General features: G+C 33.4%; 1 protein-coding gene across 4 annotated transcripts in view; it reads right to left on the bottom strand.

Moving 5' to 3' along the window:
* Positions 1 to 24,204, bottom strand: part of LOC150088559 (uncharacterized) — a 478,816-nt gene that overhangs the window by 39,001 nt on the left and 415,611 nt on the right. For 2 of the 4 annotated variants that reach the window (XR_016546738.1, XR_016546739.1), the window contains exon 18: positions 22,597 to 22,773. The exons of the other annotated variants lie outside the window; for them this stretch is intronic. The gene's annotated coding sequence lies outside the window, so the exon portion shown is untranslated. The remainder of the gene's footprint in view (positions 1 to 22,596; positions 22,774 to 24,204) is intronic. 4 annotated transcript variants of the gene reach the window in all.

Raw genomic sequence — 24,204 nt, 5'->3', positions numbered from 1 at the left:
ATAATTTTTAATTAATAAATAAATGGATTTTTGTATTAAGAAAAAATTAATGTAATAGTATAAGGTTAAATAAATTACAACTAATAGTGGAAGCCGCTGCTATTCAGTTTAAATGTACAAAATTTAAATTAAAAAATGTTGCCAAATTCAAAATAAAATAATTTTGCCAAACTGAACTGTCTGGCTAATTGAAATACTTTGTGCGTCCATATATCAGTGTTCTCCCCAGGACCTATCGAATGGGTGCACTGCCTGGTGAATTTAACTGACCGCCCAGCTAAAATTTAAGTGATTCTTGTGGTGCCATATGGTACTGCTGATCTCAATCAATATTAATTCAAACATACTATGCGATTGAGATCAATACGACAGGAGCATATACTGTTAAATTATGCAATTAATTTTTGCTCTAAATCGCTTAGGTCACATTTATAAATAACAGAAAATTTTATAATATTGCAAGTTTTATACTTCTCCACTTGGCTACTTCATAATGCCACCCAGCTGGCAAACTTTTCAGGGGAGAACACTGATCATGGTCATGTTGTGGCTTCTTGATAAGATAATGGTACCTTGACTTATGATTATCTATTTATATATTCTTTCTTTCTGTTTTCAATGTTATTAGTTGTAATTCATTTAACCATATACTATTTACATTAATTTTTACTTAATACAAGCATATAAACCATTTAATTTAAAACTGTTTATGCTCTAAAAGTATATTTGATATTATTGCACTATCCCATCTCTGCTATAGCTGCATAGCACTTGTCGGAGTGTGAGTCCCATATGTTCTACATATTTGCCATATTTTCAAAACTGTCCCACATGTTAGCTGTAATTTTGTTAAAAAAACCAAACTCATCCTCTTAGGCCTTTGCCCACCTCACCCCACCCCATGGTTCTTTACAGTGAGGCAGGTGCACTGGTGTCTCACTGTACTGAAATTCTAAGTTTTCATCATCCTGAACCCATAAATTCTAGAAAATTTTATACCACTACAATGGGTAAAACAGTAATTTCTATATATATATATATATATATATCTATAAAAAAATATATGTATGTATGTATGTTGGTAAAAATCAGAACTTGCAACCACTATTTTATTGGTAAAAATAAAAATTACTTTAAATATCCAGAGAGAGAGAGAGAGAGAATACAAAAGTAATACCCATTACTTCTTATAAACACTGGTAGGCAAAAAAAAAAAAAAAAAAAAAAAAAATCACTCCCTGTTAATATTCAGGATGATTCTTGTAGATTTGACCTTGCTGAATACTGGAAATTCAAATATGGCTATCATACTGCTGTAACATCCACCAATTTTAAGGGAGAAGGGATTAAAGTCTAAAAGATTTCATATATTTTAAGCAAATGTTACAGTACTAAATACCGAACAATGGGTCTATTAACTTATTCTATTTACAAAAATGTTTATCTGATAACAAAACACTTATTTTGTTGTTTTTTGCCTTTTATAATAGACCACTTATATTTGGACTCCATTTTCCCTGGTATCTTTTTTCCATTTGAGAAATATCTTGGTGAAATCTTACACCACGTTCATCAGAGACCCTCCCAAGGTTTCAGAAAAAAAGTCTAAATTGGAATGTGGGCAATGAAGCTTTAACAACAGGTGTTGGTTTTCAGTCATTAACCTATATTTGAAAACTGAGGGTGATGAGAACTTTTTATATTTGAGTTTTTGAACATATTTCCTATGAGAATTTGTCGAAATTATTTCAGGGAGGAAATTGATGCCGACCAGTGTAATTTGCTTCTTGAAGATTATGCGGTAAAAATATAGCATAATTTAAGAAAATTGTCGCTGGTGATTGCAACGAATTGTTACGACATGCTGAATTAAAAGGAGAAGAATGTTAATAAAAATGAGCGAATATTATTAAGAAATTAATGATGCTAATTCATTTTTGGCTGCAGCATTAAGAGCAGAGAGATCTTTATTCAGACGCTGCCCATTTAATGACAACAGATGGTCTGATTCCCCACTATTCATTAAAATTCTGTTTTTAAGAATCTTTCAGTCTACCATAAAAAAGAGCAACAGTCATATTACTTGATGGCATTCCACAATAAAGCAGCAAACAAAATACTTTTGGATATGGGGTGGGGGGTGGGGGTTATTCTCTACATTCCTTAAGTCGGACTAGAACTTTTCGGGGTGTCATGTTCACAGGAAGAGAGCTACTCACAATTAATCCAAAACTTTTGTCTTATGTTGTAGTGTTTGTTCTTCACGCATGCGTATAAGTGACCAATCGTCGGACAATAGGAATGGCCTACGGATATTGATTGACATGAAAATCATAGCAAAACCCATGAACAAATTATACAACATTCTTCAGAAATCGACCTTCAAATACCACATTCCAATCACAGCATGACCTAGTATACAGTGTACCATGCAAAAATTGTGACGCTGTCTACGTAGGATCCACCATGGGAGTGGCACAGCTTCAAGCAAAACAACATGAAGCTTCAGTGCGGGTGGGTTGTTCAAATGCATCGGAACTTTCGTTCCACGCCATAAATGAACAACATACATTCGGCTTTAATGAAACTAAAATTATAAATATTCAACACAACTACTACAAACTACTTATTGCAGAAACCTTAGAGATGAAACTACATGCAACTTCAATCAATATCCGTAGGCCATTCATATTGTCCGACAATTGGTCACTTATACGTATGTGTGAAGAACAAACACTACAACATAAGACAAAAGTTTCGGATTAATTGTGAGTAGCTCTCTTCCTGTGAACATGACACCCCGAAAAGTTCTAGTCCGACTTAAGGAATGTAGAGAATAACCCCCACCCCCATATCCAATTATTTGACCCCTAAATTTAAATCAAAATTCCTACTACAGCACCAAAAAGAAAAAATCGATCCTTAATTATTAGCCAGTTTAGACCTCCAAAATCCTCCAAACTTTATGACAATGTCTGGCAAATGTCTTCCCCATGAATTATTAGCGAGTTGGACAAGGAGAGTTGGAAAAGAAGCTTCCTATATCTAAAATAAAGGTAAGCCCTGTTGATTCATAATATCTTTTATTATAAATATTAATATAAATCACATATGGGCAACCCCCGGTGTGCGGGCCATATCCGGCCCTAATCTATTTCAGCGAAGTTTGTCTGATTCATGGTGGGAGAAAACATGGTGTGTTCTACTAACTCATATTAAGCTGATGTCATATGACTTGTGCAAAACACACCATGTTTTCTCCCACCAAGGTCTCTTTCTCACTTTGACTAGTGGCGTGTGTGAACGTGTTACAACGTGTCAGTTCTGTGCCTGCGGTGTAGAAGACAATTCTGAATACTGCTTATAAATTTGGGACAATGTCAGGGGTTGTCAAAAAAAAAAAAGAAAAGTAGATGTAGAGAATCATCAATTTCAAGACAACTGGACAGAGGATTATTATTTTATTCTGAATAAAGGATTTCCTGTATGTTTGCTGTGCAAGGAATCCATATCTGTCAACAAAGAATACAACTTGAAGAGACACTTTACTTCGAGACATGAGGATCACCAAAAAATTGATGGACAACTACGAAAAGATGAAATACAGAAGTTGAAGAAGAACTTGGATACCCAACAGCAAATGTTCAACAAGCAAAGAACGCAGCACCACAGCATTGTCAAAGCCAGCTTTGTGGTAAGTGAAAAAAATTGCTAAGTATTCTAAGTCATTTGGTGAAGGAGAATTTTTCAAAGAATGTCTGCTGGATGTTGCAAGTATAATATGTCCTGAAAAGAAAAAAAGACTTCGAGAATATTCGTTTGTCGAGACGTACTGTTATCCGATGAATAGAAATTATGGCTGATGATATCAAAAAAAGTTTAAAAGAGAAGATTGCTAGATTGAAAGCATTTTCAATTGCTTTGGATGAGAGCACCGATGCCTCCGATACAGCACAACTAGCAATATTTCTTCAAGGAGTTGATGCGGATTTCAACATCACAGAAGAATTATTGGCACTTCGGCTGTTAAAAGGAACAACTACCGGTGAAGATATATTTCAAACAGTCAACACAGTCTCTGAGAGGTTTGGGCTTAAATGGAGTTCACTATCTGGCATATGCACTGATGGAGCCCCTGCAATGGTTGGTGCAAGGAAGGGATTTATTGGAATAGTTCATGAAAGAGCAATAAAACTGCAGATCCATCAGGAAAATTTAACAAATTTTCACTGCATTATCCACCAACAAAATCTGTGTGCAAAATCGATTAAATTCACAAATGTTATGGAAGTTGTAGTAGCCAGTATTAACGTTATTAAGTCACGTGCACTTAATCACCGCCAATTTAAGGAGTATTTGGCAGACCTATTTTCAGATTATGAAGATGTGTCTTATTATTGTGAAGTGAGGTAGTTGAGTAAAGGTAAAATGTTAAAACGATTTTATGATCTGAGACAAGACATTGCAGATTTTATGGACATAAAAGGAAACACAATTAACCAAGTAAAAGATGATGAGTGGGTGTGTGATTTAGCATTTCTTGTAGATATCACCAGATACCTAAACGAACTGAAACTCAAATTGCAAAAACAAGGACAATTGGTTCATGAACATGTCAAAGCTTTTTGTAATAAACTAAGATTGTTGGAAAGTCAGATAAGAGCTAAAAATTGTTATCATTTTCCTACTCTAGCAACTCAAAAATATCCCTTATAATTGTTATGGAGAAGAACTGAAGGCACTAATAGAGCAATTTGATACAAGGTTTGCAGACTTCCAAAACAAAGACTCCACATTTGCTATATTTGCTCGTCCGATGGATGCTGATGTAAATAATGTGCCAGGAAACTTACAGATGAAACTTATTGAGCTTCAGGCGGATTTAGTGATAAAATCACAATTTAACAACATTGCTTTGACAGATTTTTATAAATTTTATTTGGTGGAAGGAAAATATACAAATTTACATGCCTTTTCAAGAAAAATTATGTCTTTTCTGCAGCACATATATGTGTGAACAGTTTTTTTCGAGGATGAAATACAATAAATCAAAAATTCGGACGAAAACCTCGAAAATTCTATTCAATTATCCTTAAGTAATATTAACGTCAATATTGATAATCTCGTAGTTCAAGTACAAGGCCAATCTTCACATTAAATTATTATGTCGTTCATTATATTATAAATAAATGAAATATGAAGTAGCAACTTGTTTTAATTCATTTAATATTAATTTATTTTATGTAATAATTTGGTCTGGCCCTTGACTTGGAGACAGAATGATAATTTGGCCTCCAAACTAGGAAAGGTTTCCCATGCCTGATATAAATCATATTAATACAAGGATGAGTACTTTCAAAATACTGTTATAAAAAATTTACTGCCCAAAAAAGGGGTGCAATAGAATACCTGCAGAGCAAAGTGCACATTTGCTAAGTGAGAAGAACCATCAAGTAATATGATATATAACCCTAGGAATGGCCCCGAAGTTTATCTCTGGGGCCAATCCTAGGGTTACAGATATCATCATTGTTCTCTTTCTTGGTGATTCCTTTCTACTTCTCTCTCTCTCTCAGGGTAATAGGGAAATATTTTTTTTTTTTTGGCCGGTGCAGCATAAGCCTCAGGTTTCCTTGCACCATATGGCTAATAATAATAATAATAATATGCCTGCACATATATTTAAAAATGCACCCTGTTAATTGCCAAAAGTTTATTATAACAAAAGAAAATTTTGCAGTCCTTGAAGCTTGTTCATGATGCTGATCAAAAAATTCCTTCTAATTTGTTTATCATTCTTCCAATGAAACAGGATATCTTTTTCATAACATTTAAACTTTGTGGTTATGCTCTCTTAAATGTCTATCAGCAAAGAAATTTGCTGGTAGACATAAAAACAACACTAAGTTTTTCCTGTTGCAGTAAGACATTTCTCCTTTGTATTATTTTGTATGAGTAGGTATTCTCTGTTGTAGGATCCCTAATTAGAAATTATGGATCCTACAATAGAGAATACCTACTCATTACATACCTGATTTATGCAGAGGAACAAACAATTTTCAGCAAAACACAAAAGATACCTAGTTTTTCACAGTAAGGACACCAAGACCAGATATGATTCCTTACAATTTTCTGATTCACATGAAATAGCTTGCTTATTAATCATCTCTTGGAAAAGACCATCTATCAATAGAAAAATACTTTAATGTTGATTCCGTAATTAAAATTTCTACTGCTGTGCCACATAATCATCTAACCTATTATGGGTTCATGATTGTTTTCACAACAGCTATTTTTAAATTCATATCCACTACTAACTACAGTGACAATTTAAATTGTGAGTTCAAAATCATTATTTTCTTCAAATTTATTAAAAATAAAGGCCATTCCTGATGATACATCATAAGTTTTAAGATTAGTCATATATAAAAGTTATAGAATTCTTATAATACCGTGATAATAGACTAAGTATTAAATAGCGAATGCTTAATGTACAGTACTCACCTTGAATATAATCTGCAATAGTTTTATGAAGAGACTGATGGCTAAATTTAAGATAAGCGCAAGGAAGCAGAAGTGCACCACTCCGTCCCTGGTTGTCGTAAGGTAGAAAGTAGTTAATCTAGAACTTAAGTGAAAATGCCAATAGTCATAATGACGGACTTTCGTTAAGTTATAACATCTTCAATTGGCGAAGTTAAGTGGGGAGTAGATGCTTGTTGTATTTAAAGAATTATCTATACTCTCGTGATGCTCTTTGGAACACGTGGGAATCTCAAATGTGAGAGATTCCAAGCCGGGGAAAGATTAAAGGGGAGTTTCGCATTTATAATATTGAGATTAGAATGGTGTCGGAACCATTCAATAACGAGAGCTTCATATTGAAGAATTTTGTGGCTGGTTTTTAGTTTAATAATAGTGATAGCAAAATCAATTAGGAGAGTGTGATTGTGGGTATGGGCATGTATTATAAGTTCCGTGCTAGATTGTCCAGTTCTAAAACTATTAATAGTGGTAGTATGCGTGAGTATTAGAGGTTTTGGTAGAACCAAACTTTGTTGTAGTACTACCAATATAGCAGGCATCACAATTTGGTTGACATTTGATCAGATAAATTATATTGTTCAAATCGCTAGTCGGGTACTTATGTGTATCTTTGTAAGTATTAAATAAGGATCCGAGTTTATTATAAGCTGAAAAAGTGAGGGAAACATCTGTGCCTGTAAATACTCAGCGGAACTGTCCAGCAAGTTCGCTATGGTAAGGGAGGATGATGCGTGTATTTGCCTTAGTAGTGGGTTGTTAATTTTACTTTTGGCGGCAGAAATGGTGTGTTGGATATGTTAGGTTGGGTAGTTCCTAACTATAAATTTTTCTGTATCTAGGTACAAAGATTTTCAGAAAAAATACACACACAGGAAAATACCTACATTTTGCTTCGCACCACCCTCTTAGTACAAAAAAAGCTGTCCTATACAACCAAATCCATAATGCCATAAAATATAGTTCCTCACAAAATGACTTAACTAACGAACTTCAATACCTCACAGAAAAATTTATAGCTAGGAACTACCCAACCCAACCCAACTTATCCAACACACCATTTCTGCCGCCAAAAGTAAAATTAACAACCCACTACTAAGGCAAATACATGCATCATCCTCCCTTACCATAGCGAACTTGCTGGACAGTTCCGCTGAGTATTTACAGGCACAGATGTTTCCCTCACTTTTTCAGCTTATAATAAACTCAGATCCTTATTTAATACTTACAACGACACACATAAGTACCCGACTAGCGATTTGAACAATATAATTTATCTGATCAAATGTCAACCAAACTGTGATGCCTGCTATATTAGTAGTACTACAACAAAGTTTGGTTCTACCAAAACCTCTAATACTCACGCATACTACCACTATTAATAGTTTTAGAACTGGACAATCTAGCACAGAACTTATAATACATGCCCATAGCCACAATCACACTCCCCAATCGATTCTGCTATCACTATTATTAAACTAAAAACCAGCCATAAAATTCTTCAATATGAAGCTCTCATTACTGAATGGTTCCGACACCATTCTGATCTCAATATTATAAATGCGAAACTCCCCTTTAATCTTTCCCCGGCTTGGAATCTCTCACATTTGAGATTCCCACGTGTTCCAAAGAGCATCACGAGAGTATAGATAATTCTTTAAATACAGCAAGCATCTACTCCCCACTTAACTTCGCCAACTGAAGACGTTATAACTTAATGAAAGTCCGTCGTTATGATTATTGGCATTTTCACTTAAGTTCTAGATTAACTACTTTCTACCTTACGACAACCAGGGACGGAGTGGTGCACTTCTGCTTCCTTGCGCTTATCTTAAATTCCGTTAAATTAACTTATTTTTATCCCACCTTAATTCATTAATTTAATTATTCCACCTTAAATTTAGCCATCAGTCTCTTCATAAAACTATTGCAGATCATATTCAAGGTGAGTACCGTACATTAAGCATTTGCTATTTAATGATTAGTCATATTTATTTATTTTAACATTTATATACTTATTACCTTGCACGTACAGTTAGTTTCTTAAGGGAATGCTTCGCTGTATTATTTTCATTGCATTATATCACCTTACCTGTTTTTAATTTTCTTCTTTCTTTACTTGTAATGCATGAGAGATTGGTTCTTTACTTTACGTCCAATTTGTGTATGTTAATTCTATTTTACTGAACTAATGATGCTAATTCAAAAGTTACGGATGCAATAAAAAAAAAAAATTTCCAATGCCGCAAAGTCGAGAATAATATTGAATAAACTGGTATCGGTATTAATAATGGCAAATAATGCAAGAAAGAAAGCTTGTACAGCCTCCATGTTGCAAAAAAAAAAAAAATAAATAAATAAATAAAATAAAAAAAGTGGATCTGTTGGAAACACTGCAAAGAAGAGCATCAAGATTAATAATGCACAAAAGGGTTCTCTTACCAAAAAAAAACAATAGACTGTGACAGTGTAAGGGACAACAAATAGTAAAACTGAGTAAACAGAAACTTAGATTAGAATGGGTTATCATGGTGAATTTCATCTTTCTGGATGTTGATGGGAAATTTGATGGGTTTTGTAACTCACAAACAGCAGATCATTTTTGGATTTAATGGATGACTACTTTCTATACCAACATGTTAGCAAGGCCACAGGAAGCAGCAAAATTCTTGATTGGATCATTAGTAGTAATTCAACATCTATAAGAATCTTTAAGTAAAAGAACTACTGGGTGCCAGTGATAAATGTATTAATATGTGGCCTACTCAAAAAAAAAAAAAAAAACCCTACTGTCAAAAGTAAAGGCTTTGTTCTTGCAAAAGGCAATTACAGTAGACTCTCGATTTTCCGGGATAGATGGTAAAAAACAAATCCCGGATAATTGATTTCCCAGTTAATCCAAAAGTCCCCGACATACGTTCCAGGACTCCTTACTTCATTGAGTTTTACGTAACTCGGGAATGAATAATAACATATTGCTACTATATTATTATTGACAAATCTGAATTCCACGCGATACTTGTTAATGTTTGGCCATTTTCATACATCCTTATTAGTTAAATTTTCTGATCCAAATTAATGGCTTTCCTTTTCTTGGTAGATTTACTAGTACTGTTCTCTTAGTCGGCATGGTCAAAATGAAATTTTCTGAAAAGAACTTCACAGGGTTAAGGGGGAAACACAATCGTCACCTCACGCGAACTCACATTTTACTAAAGCACATTTCTGGAAGTCACTGCATTTAAACAATTTGCACCTTCCGGGTTACTGGGTTTTTCTGTTTGTGCATCTAATTATAAACGAGTAGTAAACTCAATCTTATTGCATTTGCAATAATACAATAGCTGGAATTGCGTGGGTTTTTATGTTATTATGGTGAAATGTGTGCCCCCTTCACTGAAATCTTCAATCATATGGGAAGAAAAGAAAAAATAAAACACATTATAATGGTTCTTTAAAGATTTAATGGATGCATTAAACATTTGATCTTTTTTTTTGAGCTGCAGGTGTGAAGACAGCAGGGATTGCAAGATAATAGGTACACTAATCTCCCAATGACTTTTTATAATGCCGCTTGTCATTCTCTTCTTTCCTATTATTTTGCTTATTACTCCACATCTCACTTATGCAATTTATGCGTGCCATGATCGTTGTTATCGATCACTTATTTTATTTATTTATTATTTTTGTTTTAAATTTTACAATCCTAAAAAAAAAAAAAAAAAAAAATGTACGTAAATCTGTAGTTGTGTAAGTCGGGGACTTACTGTATCGAAAAATGTTCAGCAACCTACGTAAAAAATGAAAAAAACTTACCATGCACTGCTCGCCTCTCCAATACGACACGTCCCTTTATTTTTTGCGATGTCAAATTTAAGTCTAATAGCCTTCTTATATTTTTTTACGATGTCAATTTTAAATCTACTAGCTTACCTTTATTTTTTACGATGTTGCGTATGGTTTGGTCACCAACATTATAATGGTTCTTTAAAGATTTAATGGATGCATTAAACATTTGATCTTTTTTTTGAGCTGCAGGTGTGAAGACAGCAGGGATTGCAAGATAATAGATACACTAATCTCCCAATAACTTTTTATAATGCCGCTTGTCACTATTTACAACTTGCAAAATATCTGTTTATACCTATTCTAGTTATTACTTGAATTTTTCGATTTCTGGTTGATTTATTATTATTTTTTAATTTGGAGTCTTGAAGTGTCCCGGTTAATCAAGAGTCTGCTGTATGATGGTTTTAGATATTTTTTTGTTTTCAGTGGGACCAAATGATGTTTTCTCTAAGTACAAATCTCCCATTTCTATGTTATGGGAAGTGCCCAGCAAGATAATACTAAAAGCTCCTAAGCTTTTTAATACCAGCTAGTTCATTTTGATCACGGTTTAAACTACGGTGGATGTCAGATAAACACTGATGAGGCTAGTGGCAGAGAAGAAAAGTGCAAGGGGCAATTATAAATTACCAAAAGATGACAATCCTACAGTAAGTATAAATTGGCCTGTATTCAAGTTATTTGGAGGAGTTGTAATGGTAAAGCATATTACAAGTTTCTCACTAAGGTTACAAAGTAAAGCTGCAAAGAATTTTTTGCTTATGTAAATACTAGAAGGGATGAACTACAATGGTCTACTTGATGAATGGCATAAGTATGGATGATACAAGTCACTGAATAAAATTAAAATAAATAAGTAAAACCAAATAAATATTTTGCATCTACATTCACAAGTGAAAATGTTTTTATTGATGGGTATACCAGAAGTGTATTAAAATCTGACACTGGTTAAATGATTTTATAACTGAAAGAGAAATTGTTGAAGCTAAGAGAACAAAGCACCTGTAGCTAAAAATGTAATAAAATCTATAACTATAATAATGATAGCATCCTTGGATTGAGAGGAAGTCCCTATAGATTGGATATCTGCAAATCCCTCATCCATTCATAATGGTGGCTCAAAAGACGAAGTTTGTAACATACCTGTAAGTGTGACTTCTGTGCCTGGGAAACTTATGAAGAGTTAAAGAAGTAATTTTCAAGGTCAACTGAACAAGAGTAGAGGTATAACAGAATCACAGAATGGATTTGTCAATGGGGCAAGGGGGTTGTGCCTAATCGATCTGATTAGTTATTATTAGTTTGTGAAAAAGGAAGTACATTCAAATAATGATTTTGACTTAATTTATTTACATTTAATTAAAGCTTTCATACAGAGTATTATGAATGACTGTTATACAAAGCAGATCAGCATGGAACAGTTAGGAAACGCAACACTTAATTAAATGAAGTACATTCAAATAATTATTTTGACATAATTTATTTACATTTCATTAAAGCTTTGTATACAGAGTATTATGAATGACTGTTATATAAAGCAGATCAGCATGGAACAGTTAGGAAACAACATTTAATTATAAGTGGGCCCTACTGTTAAGAGTGGGTTTCCACAGAAATTTGATTGATGGCTTGGCTCCTTACTGTTTTCAATAGTTATTAATGATACTGATGAAGGTAGTATTTCAATTTTTGTATCTAAATTTGCAGAATAAACAAAAGTAGGAAGCATGTCTAAGAACATTAAATATGGTACTTCAAGCTACTAAACTCAGCATTATGAAGAACTGTTAAAATGCCAACATAATGTAGAATAATGTTATATTTCAAGCTTCCTTGTGCTCTTTCAGTTCTCCAACTATGGCCAACTGCATATCAATTTTTTCTTCTTTGGTTATTATGAAGAAACTAATACTGCAAAATATCTTTCTTTCTGCATTTTTTTTTTTTTTTTTGTTTTTAACAAAACTGATTCATTTCAATTTGTTTCAATAAACTTGTTCTCTGAATATCACTATTAGACGCTGAATTGGTCACCTAATACAATTATATTTTTTAAGTTAAATTCATATTTAACGATATAGTTTAGGGCTAAAGCCTAGGGTTATGTAAAGAGTTTACTTACTCTCAGCAGATATCATCACTCATACAGCACTGTTTCGGAGCTTATTGGCTCTTCATCAGTGGGTGGGCAGGTACCCTGTTGTTGTTGCAATGATGACAACCCAGTTGTCAAAGTATAAATCCACAATATGAGAGATGCCCGATGGTGTGGATTTATACTTCACAACTGGGTTGTCATCATTGCAACACCAGGGTACCTGCCTACCCACTGACAAAGAGCCAATAAGCTCCGAAATGGTGCTGTATGGGTGATGGTATCCGCCGAGAATAAGTAATAATAGTCTTCTCCTATGCTGAAGTGTTACTTATTCGAAGTAGTGCAATATCACGGAAACTCGTTGTGAAGGTATTCACAATATGAGATATAATGCCAATTTATAACTATTTAAGTAGTTGGCTATGTACTGAAATGATGCAATTGCACTAACTTGTACATTAATTAACATTTAACTTAACACTTCGAAAAACTCAGTTGGCAACACACTACCCATGAATTCTGTTTGGAGGTAGTACTTTTGCAAATACCATAAGAAAACAGGCTTTGGTCTCAGAAATTCATGAAAGAATATCAGTTGCCCACCAAACAGTCCATTATTTAACAAATTTATTTGTAAACTCATACAGCTTCTACTACGTGTAATATTTGAATTGACGAACACACAAATCACGTTGATAATAACAATGGTAGAACTGCACTATATATGAGTATAAAATACATTTATTAGATAAAGTTTGTCACAAATGTAGACAAACTACTTATTAGTATGCCATTCATCCAATCTATTCTGACATTTAAGTCATACTGTCTATGTCCTCATCTCTCATTGATCTTTTATAATTGTGATTGACAAGACGGCTTTTACAATTTAATGACAGGGGAGAGTAGTGTGCTGGCTCATATGTCTAGACTATCAGTAACAGAAGTTAGAGGAGTGGCCATTTATTTATTTTCATTGAAAATAAATCTTTTAACAATATTAATTTTGAATAAATTTTTAATTTCTTTTATTGTGTATTGCTTTGTAAACTGAGAGAGAGTATCATCCCAATGCCACACATATGCATTGTGCCGGGGAAAAAATTTTGTTTTTTTTTATGACTTAGGTGTTTATTACAGTTGCTTATCAGGTGTTTATTACAAAACTGTTCTCAGGTGTTTATTACAGCTGCATTCACTAATGAAAATGAAATGAAATTCCAGAATTTTTTTAAAAAAAATTCTAATGTTAACATAGTTTTACTGGCTTTTTTTGTTAAAAAAAAAAAAAAAAAAAAATGGAGAAAAAATATGTCATTACAAAGAGATGAATTCTGTCACAAACATGGAGAGTTGGCAGCCACACATTTGGGTAGCACCAAATCGAGGGTAGTCAATAATTACCTGAGAGTAATTATATAGTCTGACATGAAATGCTCTGAGAAGTGAAGCTGCTAGAATACTCGTAGGATTCTGCCAATAATATACAGGCGCTTTGTGAAAAGGGATGAAGGGGTAATTATTCCATTACAAAAAGCAATGGTAAGATCACATTTAAACATAGCACACAGTCTCAGAACCTTCAGTTTGGGAAGGATACAGATATGTTGGAAAAAGTGTCAAGAAGAGAAACAGAAACAGAAAAACAGTAGGGGACAGAATGGCTATTCTTACTGTTTTGAGTTAGTTCTTCACCTGTACGAAGAAGAACTGAGATTTTAAGCCATTAAAAGGGGCGAGTTACTAAATTATGGCATATTTACTCTTTTTTCAGGCAACACACACACAAAGGAGCATAAATTCTTATGATTGCATTCATTAATGAAAATAAGAAGAAATTCACATAACTTTACAAAAAATTATCATTTTAACACTTTTTTTTGTGCAAAAGGATGAATGAAGAATACATATGCAGAAATTTGCCTTTAGTCAAAAGTAACTCAGGGTAATTGATTGTGAGAATAAATTTAAAGAAGGTTTGGACAAATAATTAAAAGAAATGATATTGCTTATTTGCATCATCTTGCTCAATACTAATACTATACAATATTTTTTTTATGTAGCATTCACGCCTAATTTTTAAAATTTCTGCAAAATCTGAAGGATTTATAGAAACAGATTCAACTATTTTATTTCTCAGCTGGCTTATTTCTGTATTATGCAAAATTAAACTTTCCAATTAAAATATCTATTATAGTGATATCACTGTGAATTTTAGTATTCTTCCAGTATGGCATTCACTTTCAATCTACATATATTTTTTTTTTAAATTAGAAAAGTACAGTAAACCATCATTAATCCAGACAGCTCTAAAAAAATTAAAAATAAAAAAAGTGATATTTGTAATTTTGTTCTCAAGTTTAACGTGGAGAAAGAAAAAAGTAAAGTTAAATGAATGCGGATGCCCACTGATAAAGCACTGGTTTTGGTTTTTTTTTTTTTTTTTAGGAGCATTAGCAACTAAGGCCATATTGCTCCGGGAATATGCGGTGGTCATTCCCTGACCTTTCCGCATTCTCCGTATTTGGTGGTGACGGCTCGAACCCCGGTCTAATCAAGAAGCGTGTGCTATGCACTGTTGCTCCTTCCCACCTGGCTACGGAGGCGCCTTGATAAAGCACTAGATGATGCTGTGTACAAAGTTTTCCCAACTTCATTCGCCTGGTTTGGCTGTGCGAGGAATAGAAATTCAAGCAGGGGCGGAGAGACTGGCTAAACAGTTAGGAATTGAACAATTTAAAGCAAGCTCAGGTTGGCTGTTTAGATTTAGAAGACAGCATAACATTTCAAACAAGAAAATATGTGGGGAAATTCTTAGTGCTGATTTTGAAGCTATCGAGCCTTCCAGGAAACAACTGAATGATTTTATTCAAAAGGAGGGTTATCAATTGAACCAGGTGTACAACTTTCATGAGATGGGACTGTTTTGGAGAGCTCTGCCTGAAAACACACAAGAGTCAAAGACTGAGAAAACCATGGCTGGAAGAAAAAAAAAGCAAGGAACATGTTTCAGCATTGCTGTGTACAAATTCTGACGGAAGCCATATGTTAAAAACTGTCATCGTTGGGAAAAGCAAAAAACCACGTGCCCTAAAAAACATTGTAGTAATGGATGATCTACCGGTACATTACTACAATTCCTGCAATGCATGGTTTACCAAAGAAATAACAATGGATTGGTTCCACAAAAAAGCAGTGCCAGAAATCAGAAGACATAAAATCGAAGATTTGAAAATCCCACAAGACAAAGTAAAGGCCTTGGTTTTGCTAGATAATGCACCAACCCACCTGACATTGACAAACTCATCAGTCAAGATAAGAAGATTAAGTGCATGTTCCTGCCGCCAAACACGACATCTGTTTTCCAGCCATTTGACCAAGGGGTGATCTACATGGCAAAGCGGCTCTACAGAAAGAAGTTTTTGAGTGAAGTCCTAGAAGTCGAGGAGCCACTAGTTGATGAAGACAGTGGAGGACAAGAGACATTGAAAAATTTCAAGTTGCACAACATAAGATCTATGATTTACAACTTTGCTGATGCTGCAAAAGAAATCAATTCAAAAACCTTGGCGAATTCATGGAAGAAACTTCTCTTGCACGAAGAGGCTAATCCAAAAACAGATGGTTGTGAGACAGAAGACTCTCGTGAGACTCTATAATGAGGAGGGGGAAAAGCTGTGTCCTTAGAGGAGATAGAGTCATGGACGGAAGATGATGATCCTGGCTACCCCATTATGACCGATGAGAGATCGGATAGTGTAATGGGAGCAGCAAGTTCAGACGAGGAATATGAAATGAGCAACAACTCTCAGCCAAAAATTAAGGTAAGCAAAGTGAAAGACCACTTGAACTTTGTAATTCAGTACGTTGAACAATCAAGAAATGAAAACGTATCTGCCTATTATGAACATTTAAGACACCTATGTGAATTGGTAGTAAAGGAAATAAACTGCAAACAAAAACAATCACAAAAAAAAAATAAATAAAATAAGTCATTTTTTCAAACTAGTGAATGTGGCAAGTGATGTAAGTGAAGATGAACCAGTGAAATCTTGTTCTAAGTGATTATGGACATTATGTATTTTTAATGTAAATACAGTATGTACATATGTACAGATATTTACTACATATTTTTGACTATGTACAGGCAGTTCTCGCTTTATAATTTTTTTTTTTTTTTTTTTCAAGTATCAAGTATCAACAAAATCTAAAATATGAACATTAATTGCAAAATATGAATGTGAAACATTCATAAATACCACATTTCAACTACACGCGTTGGGTAGTAAACTCGATGTTATTGCATTTGGGAAAATACCGATAGCTGGAATTGTGTGGGTTTTTACGTTATCATGGTGAAATGTGTTTGCCCATTACTGAAATTTTCAATCGTATAAAAAACATAAATAAATTTTCAGAATCTTCTCATCATTGCTTTTTTTTTTTTTAAAGCTTCATAAACTTGTTACTCCACATGAATCGTGTAAGTTGCAATTTGTGCACTTTGTTAAAAAAATGCTTATGCATGCTATTGAAATTTATAAAGAAAAGAGAAGATTATCTTGGAAATAAACACCTCTTGATGCATTTCTGAAGACTACTCCTTGTGCAACGAGTGCCGAGCCAATAATGAGTGATCAACGAGTGGGCATTTAGGCGATGATGATGAAGAATTAACATTTTTTAACATTTGTAAGTCATAAATAATTCTCTATTAATTAATTTGCTTGACTTTACAGACTACATTTTCATTTCTTTGGATAAATCAATCATTGTTTAAACAAACTAATTAGCTAACTAATTTCATTGTTGATAACATAACCCCTATTTTTAACATAAATAAGCTTTACCCACATTACAAAGCGTATTTTCATATAATCCAGACTTTCATTAAAACAGACACCTCTCAGCCTCTATTAGTCCAGTTTAATGAGGGGTTACTGTATAGTTGCAAAAAAATTCTTTGCAATACTGTGCTTATATACAAAATGCACTGTGTGCTGAATCTTGTGTTAGCTTTTTTAGAGTTTTGGTTTGCTATGATTTTACTTGCTTTGCAACCCTGAGATTTGGATGTAAGGTAGTAATTTTTTTTTTTTTTTTAAACTAGTGTTATTGAACATATTACTTGTTCTTATCCAGTATAGTATTAGAATAAGGAATAAAGCTTTGAAGTGAACCAGTTCGAACCACTTCTTGCCATTATGGCAAAATTCTGGATTTTTTTTTTTTTTTTTTTTTTGCATGCCTCTGTGGGTTGGTATCATGATATCTAATATCATTTTTTTCATACGTGTCTGATGTAAGCTCAGAATTACATGGTTTTGAAGAAAATGCTCAAATTTGGAATATAATAAAGCTCTTGCACTCAACACAATTATACTTTATTATATAGGGTAATCTGCATTAAATAAAAACAAAAAGACATTGGTACTGTTTTACCAAACAATACCACTTTTTTTTTTTAATGCAAACTAAATATTTAAACTTAACAACAATGAATACATAATCAGAGGCATTTAAAATGAAGATGTAACTCAGAACTAAACGTCTGTACACTAAAATATGTGAGGGGCAGATAATCCTTTCAAAATGATTATTTTATATTCATTTTTATTGAAATTACATTCTAATTTATTTTACATAAAAAGATAATAGCATAATTACCAAAATATATGTATGCATTATGTGACTAATGTACATTACTGTAAATATTAAAAGAACGGAAGGGAAGAAAAGAAAAAACTGGAAATAATTGCAGCAAAGCTCTAAAAATCCACAAGAACATAGCAGAAAGACATTAAATGAACAAGTTGTCAAGAGATTCTTGAACCAGACTCTACAACTTGTTTACACTCGGAACCTATAAATAATGGTAACACATCTCTGAAGGTAATTATGTAATAACATCACTGTTAAAATTCTGATGAAACTTATTTCAAATTTTTTTTTCAAAGTCAGCAAGCAATTATTTTAACCTGGTAATAACAAAGAATTTCTGTATATGGACTGAGAAACTTACAATGCATGTTCACTTCTTAACTTCAGGTAGTGTGTTCTATTACAGATGGGCACCATAACTGTCACTAATTGCCTACACTTGGCTATACATGAGTGTTAAAGTCAACCGACTGTAGTGTGATTGCAAATAGTTGAGCTAATAAAACTTTACAGTGGATACTGTGATTTGCTGGTTTTCAAATATCGGATACTAGTATTGAAAATTTTTGGTTATAAACTATAAACATAACACATGGCTCCAAAGCATTACTTATATATATATATATATATATATATATATAAATCTTATATAAACATTTGAAGATGGAGGATCAGCCAACTTGCAGTTATATTACAACTAAAATGTTTTATTATGTGGAAATGTTAGAAGTGTATGCAAATAGTGAATCTGATACTGAAGATATTGTTTGTTTGTTTAGGGATTTATTAGGCGCATCGGCAACTATGACCATAGTGTGCCACTGAAGATATTGAAATTGTTATGTTTGATAAAATGGAGGTTAGCAGCGATGAAGAACACCAACATGTTGGAGTAAGTTGCAATTGTGACTAAGAAACTGAATAACCTACAAAGAAATAGAGGCTAGGTATGAATTCAATCCTAAACTCTATAAGTTTGATTGCACCAATTCAAGAATTAAGGAAACAGTTTTATAAAACCTCCAGTAATCCAAAAGAAGTACATTTTTGGAAAATCTTTAAAAAAAAAAAAAAGTCACAAAATTAGTAGCTGAAGAGAAACGCTTATGTCATTAGCATAAATGAAAATGTGAAGTGGAATTTTGCACCAGTTAGAACAGTGGAAAGAAAATATTCATTTCAGGAATTTATTGAGATATTTATGCTTATGATGCATAATAAGAAACTCTCTTTAAGAGAATACTGGTCAAATAACTGGCAAATCTCTACACTAAAAATGTTACATTTTAAGCATGATGAGGTATAGGAGAAAGGTGATTATATGCACAAACTGAGTTCTGTTCCGAATATCCTAAGTAAAATTTTCAGGACACTTTTTATCCATTTAAAAACTTGTCTATCAACTTGTACCACTTAGGGCCTTCTTCTATTCAAAGGATAAGGTGGCATAAAACAATACATTTGCAAAAAACAACACAGATTCAGTGTAAAGCAGTTTGTTTTATGTGATGTAAAGAGTGGATGCATCCTTGACCTAACTGTTTACACCAGATCTACAACTGAGGTACCACTAACTGCAACCAGATGTAAGCAGGGCTACTGTTATGCATTTACTTCAACTATAGATCATAGTCTATATAAATTATGTCCACTGCTTTCTAAGGAACTGCACAAAAAGAAACCTAATTCTTGTGGTGCATTCTAAAAGGGAATACTACCTTTCAAATTGAATTAAAAATTACAAAAGGGTGCAGCATAATTGTTTTGCACAGATATTATGATGGCACTGCAGCAGATAGGTAGAGAGGAAACTAATTCAGAAGTGTGTGTGTGTGTGTGTGTGTGTGTGTGTGTGCGCACGCAACAAAGTGTGAAAAAATGTTTTACATTTTGGGCAGGTGTGATTACTAAATTTCCTCCAAATTACTAACTCCAAGATGATTACTGAATGCCCACACTGTTTACCAAGAGCACACCGGTAAATAAAACATTTCTGTTGCAAAATTTCAGCTATCAGAAATACAATAAATTTTCGATTGCCATACTTTCAAAAAGGGAAGTTGTGGAAGAAAATTAAGTGGAAACACTTTGAAGTACACATTATTTTCCTTCTACTGTGCCTAGTAACCTATGAAAGAAAATTATAATCAGATACTGCCATGTTTGTGTACACATTAAAAGAGAGCAAAAGAAAAGATGAGAATCAAGACCTGGGATTTGGGATTGTGCATTGATCATACTTTAGGATTTAGCCACACTGTACAAAATATTTGATGGAAAACTATTGTTTTGAATTTTATTTTGATGTTAATAAAATATGTTTATATGTTCTTCAGATGTATCATACATCAAATCTTGTAGCATTTTTCTTAATTTTTCAGAAAAGTCATTGTTTTCCAAAAATAACAGCCATTGGGCAGAGTAACTTTGAAAATAATTTGGTACTTAATCGAAAAACATAACTAAATCAAGTGATAGGACCTGCGACAAAAGAACCTAGTGAGCCACGAGTGGCCTATAGATGTTGTGGGTTGCACGTTTTAATTCATTCCAATCTACTTGTTTCTTTTCCTCCACATATGCAAAATCTTTTAAGTATGGTTTGTCTTCTTTTAGTTGCTGTTATCATCGTTCTTTCATAATCAATTACTAACTCCAAGACAAAACCTAGGCCTAAGGAAAGGTGTCATTTTAATTAATATACCCTAAAATTTTCTAATTATCCCCTGATAATTAGAAAATTTTATCTAAGGAATTTTTCAACTGTTAGTTAAAATTTTTTTTTAAAAGAAGGCCTGGACACTTGTGGTCCATTCTGATGCTTCATGCAGTTCTCCTTATTACAACCATCAGAACTCAAAAATGGAACAAAAGCAATGGAGTGAGATCAGACAGGCCTGTCTTTTTCCAAAAAGAGTTTGTGGAATTAAATAGACTATTCACTACTCTTTGTGTTCATGGCATTCTCCATAAGAATTACTATTATGGAATCAGATATGAATGTTCGAAAAACAGTGAACTTCATTTAATATCAGAAACCGAAAGAACTGGACATTCAGAATACAATGTGTACTTTTCACATATGAGATAATTAAGAGAAGAAAATGTCTGATAAAATTATAGAACTGAAAGGTAAATTCGATTCATTTATTGTAAATTAGTAAAGACTCAGAGTAATATTTTAATGGAGGTATTTAAATAGTACCGTTTCTTATCGGGCTTTTGCTGCTGACTAACAGTGGTTACACTATACATTTAATGAATGTTATGTTCGCAATAGGGTGTTTTTCTTCCACACACACCTCTTGGCTGCCCATTTAGATTCAATACATTTATTCACTGCTGATACAAGGTTGCTAATTGTGGCCAGTTGTTGTCTGGAGCCAAATAGCTCTGAAACCAGTTACAAAGCCTTCAAATTTTTAACGAATCACAGATTTACCTTCTTGGTGAATGATTAAAAATTATATTAGTAATTTTAGTCAATATGGGTAATATACTCATTTTTAAAGTGAGCATTAGCCCAAACTCTGTCACTATTGGTTTAAGTGTTCCAACAGTAAAGGCATAAAAACATAATGCAGAGCAGCAAATTAGTAAATTGAAAATGAAAATTTGCAAACAATCTTTTTCAAAACTAATTCACTTATAGATTTGCAGAAAATGCATGCCAAAGAACTATTTATGGCTTAACTAGCATGTTTAGTTGTGAATGTGTGTGTATGTTTTTTTTTGTGGACATAAGCAAGGCATTTGAAATTTTTACGGTGCCACATGATATAGATACTGAATTAAAATAAATTTTAAGAACAGTTGATAAAACACAATTTTACAAAGAAATACATTGAAAAATCTAAATTTTTTCCTGTGAAGTTTTTGATTATGTTGAAAAATTAGCTAGTAGTGTTGCTATTAATTTTTTATGAGAATTTTTATTTAACAAAATTAATTTACAAAGGATGAATTTTGAAGCTCATTAGCAAATCAAATGAATTGCTGCTATGTATATTGTAAGAGACAATGTAAAATTAAGTCCACACAATTACAAACAAATTAAAAATGCTGCTGTGATGATGAAAATAATTTTTTTTTAATCTCCTCATGGGCCCTCAAAAAAATTGTGCTTTTTATTTCATTTGGTAAATGACAGCAGGGCCACTGTAGTATACACATTACTAAAGAGAGGGCCAAAGCTAGGAATCTGCTAAGAGTGTGATCATGTGGGAAGGGGTCCATCAGGAAATTTTAGATGATGATGATTTTATCTTCAATTCAACACAGCCTTGTATATCCATTGCTGACAACAGAATGCAGCATACCACTCCTGTAGCACCATTCTCTTTCTCCTTAAAGAACAGTCAATGGAGAAATTTTGTTGTGACATCCCACCACACAGTCACTTTAGATTGTTGTAGTAGTTTCTCAATAGTATCATATGTACATACCTCTAACTGAAATGGCGTATTCGTTTGTGCTGACACCGTTGGTAAGAAAGAAGAAGGGTCTTATCAGTCAACAAGGTACTGGCAGGCGAACTGGTCACTGGCCTCCAATCACACCATTACCTATGGCAGAATGTGAAGTTGTCATTCTAGATCTGTAGGCTCCATAGCCTGGTCATGCTGAAATTAGTAAAGGAACAGCTGTAGGGTGGCATGCAGCAGTGCTGCAGTGGTAAAAGATGGGGGTCAAAATTTTTATATATATAAACATGTTTTGAAATATGGTAGTCAGTTTGAAACACTCTGCAATACATATCTTTTCAATTTAACTTACTGACCTAAGCCTCTTCAATTTAACTTACTGACCATAGTCGCTATTGCTCAGTTTTCAGATTGACTATAAATTTGTTTTGCAATCAGATGGATGTCAAATTATGTTTGTATAATTTCGTTTCCAGAAGAAGTAAGTTAGCAGTCTTGAGTAGAACCACAGTTCTCATAATCAATGCCCAAGTAAAGCCAAAGAAAGTCAGACACAGTGTACTGAGCATTCTAATTTCCTTGATTAAAAAGATTAAACATGGATACAATTTGTTTGCTTCCAACATTAATATATTGTTTATCTGCAACTAACCAATTATCACTGGCTAGATGCAGGTAAGCAATTTTCCACAAAGTAATTTAATTGGTTTGTAGGTATGCAAAGGACAAATGGTACAATTAGACCACAAACAATCCCACAAACTAAATAAACTGACTATGTTTTGGATTTTAATATTGAAATCTGCCTTCAGACGTAGGTTTTTGGGTTTGGGAGGGGTTCTACAACTTGACCATGGAGGAAAAAACTGAATCACAAAAAGGATTCTACCTTAGGTGATACAGGTAGAGTTTTACAGTGTGATAACAGTTTGTTCTCCCATGGTCAAATTTTAGAACTCCTCCCAAACACCAAAAAACCTTGGCCTGAAGACATTGAAATACTGAAATCAAAAATAGCCAACAAACCTGGTCTAATGTACCAAGTGTCTTTTGCATACCAATAATCCAATTAAAATATTTTACATGGAAGAGTGTCATCTTAAATCTTTCATACTTAGTATTCCACATTATGTCCTTCTCAAATTTAATTAATTTATTAAAGCATTTGTCAGATGCAGTTGTAAAATCATGATTAATAGCAGTACAAGGAGTAGTTTCTGCAGCACAATTGTTCACATCAGCAGCTCTAAACAAGGAGCACACATTTTGTACAATAAGTGGCAGTTGTAGTTTCTACAGTTGTTTTTATGCCAAAGCAACAAAAACTGTGTCAGTGTATTATATCTGTAAACTGCATATATTATGTGGTGGGTTTGCCTGTTTTTTTTAGATGAAAAACCTGAGTTTTTGTGAGAAAAAAGTGCAATCCTTGCCCAAGACCAGCTAACTTGACCACAGTGCTGTCAAGTTTGCCAGTCTTGGGCAAAGATTGCAGTTTCCAGGCAATGTGGCAAGATAACACTATCCAATCCTGATCTATGATAGCAGGAAATCAGGATTGGAGGGGGGGGAGAAAAGATTACAGTGGTGGCCATATTGAACTTAATCTGTTACTTTTATTTTTGGATG

Source organism: Mastigoproctus giganteus, chromosome 3 (assembly GCF_048544385.1).
Source record: "Mastigoproctus giganteus isolate SK-2022 chromosome 3, ASM4854438v1, whole genome shotgun sequence".
Taxonomy (NCBI): domain Eukaryota; kingdom Metazoa; phylum Arthropoda; class Arachnida; order Uropygi; family Thelyphonidae; genus Mastigoproctus; species Mastigoproctus giganteus.
Note: the sequence above shows the minus strand (reverse complement) of the source record. Positions and strands in the feature narration are given on the sequence as shown.